This window comes from Prionailurus bengalensis, chromosome A1, assembly GCF_016509475.1.
Source record: "Prionailurus bengalensis isolate Pbe53 chromosome A1, Fcat_Pben_1.1_paternal_pri, whole genome shotgun sequence".
Lineage (NCBI taxonomy): Eukaryota > Metazoa > Chordata > Mammalia > Carnivora > Felidae > Prionailurus > Prionailurus bengalensis.
This window is the reverse complement of record NC_057343.1, coordinates 112857534-112861627: the sequence shown is the minus strand read 5'-3', so window position 1 is coordinate 112861627 and position 4094 is coordinate 112857534.

Genomic DNA, 4094 nt, shown 5'->3' with positions numbered 1-4094 from the left:
AGACCAGGCAGAATAGTCTCACTCAGGCTGAGATTTCCCATTGACACCAAACTTAGGACAATTTTCAAGTTCAAGTTCACTACCACTTTCAAAGATGTGTGTTTCAGGATGGTCAAAGCCCAAGCAAGGCAATCAGGCAATGGCAGTGAAGATGATGTTAAGTGCTCATATTTCCGGAAAGCAAGTACCCAAGGTAAACTCAACCAAGAGTATCCACTGTCTCCAGGGAAACCTGCAGCATTTCTACAGGAGATGGGCCATTCAGGAAGATGAAACACTGGAAATTCTGGGCAGGCCCTGCCTGGTGTTTCTGGCTGGACGTGCTAAACATGAAGAAGGCCACCAACCAGGCAATTGTCAAACCCTCCTAACAAGATGCTCACACTCAGATCTGGATAAAAAGCCTCTGAGTGTTTCCAATCAAGGACCTCCAACCTTTCACGGGCACACACTCCTCATCATTTAGAACCCATTTTGCAATGGGAGCAGGGGCTGTGAGGGCAGGATCCTGGCATGAGAAAGCAGTCTTTGTTTCATATTTTTCAATAGGATTTTTTTTAATTATAAAGTGATTCGTGCTCATTGCACAAGATAGAGGCAATACAGAGTAAGAAGTACATAAAAACCATCCAAATTTCCATAACATAAAGATAACATTCCTGTGAATGCATATATATAATTAAACGCATAATGTACATAATTTGTGCATCCCACAGTTCTCACCTAAAATTACTTAAAAGCATTTTCCAATGGTGTTCACTGTTTATATTTCATGAACACCCCTGTAGCCTTTACTCTGAACCAGAAACTGTCCCTACGTGCTTTCACAAGCACTAATCCTGACAGCAGGCCTACGAAGTATTATTATTATCCCTATTCGCAGCCGGGGACACTGAGGGATCCCAGAGTACGCAGTAGCAAAGCCGGAGTTCACACCTGGCCATCTACCTGCATAGGCTGTGCCCTTGACCACCATGCTGGACAGCCTCAGCAGCCTTTGGAAATCTGACTTTTTAGGACTCTGTAATATTCCAATTTGGTCTCCTGTGATTAGAGCAGTGCCACATTTAAGACCTCAAAGTCCCTTCCAGCCAAAGTCCCTTGGCTGAGTTTTTTTTTCCTTTAATTTTTAAAAATATTTTTAATGTTTATGTTTGAGAGAGACAGATTGTGAGCTGAGGAGGGGCAGAGAGATGGATACAGAATCTGAAGCAGGCTCCAGACTCTGAGCTGTCAGCACAGAGCCCAACGCAGGGATAAAACTCATGAAGCGCGAGATCATGACCTGAGCCGAAGTCAAACGCTCAACTGACTGAGCCACCCAGGCGCCCCCGAGTTTTTTGATTATAGGGAAAGGATCCTGAATATCAGTTGCCTTAACTGTTGACTACGAGGTACCCCCTGGGACAAGCTATTTATAGCAAACTGGGGAAAACACTGCCAAAGAAACACTCATTGTAAGAGCTTTAGCTGTTTGACCCTGGCTCCCAAGCCCCAGTACCCCAGGGAACGGAGAAGTTGCTCCACTTCCTCAAGCTCCAGGAGGCTGCCTGATTTTTGCCTGAGCTTCACTTTATATCGCTAACATGGGGCACCTTCACCTGCCTGACAGGATCTTGATGAGACTTAAGGAGACAGCTAGATAAACCTGAAGTATCTGGCCCAACCTGGCCCAGGGCTGGGTGAAGTACAGGCTGTTTTTGTTTTTAGCTTCCCTGCTGATTCAGGTCAATATCCACTTGTGCCTTATCCACTGGGATGGGAAGGACAGACTCTGGAGTCAGACAAGCTAGGACTGACTCCCAGCCCTGCCATTTCCTAGCTGTGGGACTTTGGGTGAGTTTCATATCCTCTCAGAACCTTGTTTCCTCATCTGTGTAACAGACATAATAATGGAACCCACCCACACGGGTTACAGTGAAGATTAGACGACACAGTGCATGTCAAAGACCTTAGCATCTAGCAGGCACTCAATAGGTCATAGCTCTTCGTAGCACTTCTTTGCTCATTTTCCACACTCTCTGCTTTCCCCTGTACTCATTTCATTTGTTTCTCCATTGAGATGGAGCCCAGGAAGGGGGCAGGGCACCTGCCAAACAGGCCTGAGTCTGTGACATAAAAACCCTCAAGCAACCAGTGTTGAGGGTAGGTTAGAAACCTGGTCACTCTCCACTTCCCTTTTCCACTGCATGGCTCAGGGGAGCTGACTCCCGTGCCCAGTCATGGTCATTGGCCATCATTAGAGAGTACTACTGGGACTGTGAAAGCCTCTTCTAGCATCCCAGAACGATTAGCATGTTATTTCTAAAAGAATCACCTTCTTAAAAAGAAAGCAATGATGAGGAGCTTGGCCTGCCCCTGGGGCTGGAATGCCTGTTTCTGAAGCCCAGGTTGTTGGTTCCTAAGTGAGGTATGCAGGAAACTGTCTGTCAACACCCAAGCCTGCCAGTTTCCAGTGATAAGGCTCCCTAGGACTCTGAGCTGGCGTGTTCCCCAAAGACAGCCCCCTAGCTCCAGGGAGGGGCAATCTGGAGGCAGGGCCAGGCGTGCTGGGAGGCAGGCCCGCTTCTTCAGTATTTCCACTTGGCCCTGGGGCCGAAAGGGAGGAATGCATGGGACACTCCTCAAAGCCAGCATGGTAATTGCAAAAGGCATTAAGTTAATTAGGCTAATCATCTGCCTGAAGTCATTCACCTTCAACCCCCAAAAAGCCTCTTCAGAAGAAAATCCCATAGCAGCTGTGGGGCTGGAGGGTGCAGGTGGAGGCTTAGGGCACTGGTACCTGGAATTCTTATGAAGACTCCAGCATGGTGTCAGTCAGGAGTCTTAGGGGATAGAACTAACCAATAAGTCTATACCCAAGAAGGGCAAAAAGGGGGACTTTTCGGCCTTAGTCCCAAGCAGGATCTGAGCCCAGACTAGAGGCCGGGGGTCTTTTCCCGTTTCGCTCTGAGCCTATGTGACTTGGTCAGTGGCAGTATGACCCAGGAAACTACCGTGCCCATGCACGTTCCCACAGGCCCTGCAGGTAGAGTATCTCTAGCTGAGTATCCCCACAGCAGTGGCCTCCTGTGTGCCAGGGTGTATTATGTGTAACCAACCGAGAGACGGAAAGACTTATCCATCTGAGTGGAATGGGTAAGTCAGAAAACTTCATGCAAGGCTCCAAAGCCCAGCTGAGAATGAGCAATCCTTTGCAACAAGGAAAAAAACAAACAATCTACTTAGCAGCTAAAACTGAATCCTAAACCCCACACTCAAAAGTCTCAGGGCGTAGAGATGCCAGCGGCCAAACCCTTGTGCATAAATGCCTTCCTGGAACCGGGGCATGAGGAGAGAAATCTGGAAACTGGGTCCAACTCCAGGTCTGCAGAAGCCCACGCACCTGGTAAAAATCTCACCGAATCAAAGCACACTCATCCAGAATTCAGGATCGCTGGGATACAGAGTACCTGGTTCCTTCCTGGGTCATGGTTTACGGAAGGCACACAGTGAACACAATTGTGGGGGAAATGCTTAGCCCCACCGCGTCTTCCTGATCGTCTTAGTTGCACATATTAGCACACAAGGAGCTAGACATAAATAATCCTGTTTTGCCCATCAGAGATGATTCTTGACATTAGAGGCTCACTTTGTTGGCAGTAGGCCCTAGCTTTGTATACACTCTCTATAAAAAGGAAGAGACAGGCAGTTTATGGAGCGGTGCCTGCCATGTGCTGGAGAGGAGCACTAATCCTCTGCTCTCTGCCAAGTGGCAGGCACAGAGCAAGGTGATTGACACTGAAGTCACTCCTCACAGTAAACCCAGGGGGTAGACGCTGTTAACCCAGATTTACGAAAAGAAGAAACCAAGGCTCAAGAAACATTACATAACTGCCCAGGGTCACTGAGCAAGTGAGGACGCTGCTGGTTTCAAACTCAGGTCAAAGCCTGCACACACAAGACGGCATTCCCAGGAATTCAATAGTAGAGCTTCCTTTGGCCCATCGGGGCATTCACTGTGGCAGCTGTGTGGGGTGTGGACAGATAGGAGAGTGCAGAAGCCAGGGCAAGTCCAGCTGGGCGGCCCACTGTCCCCCTGGTCCAGCGGGAGA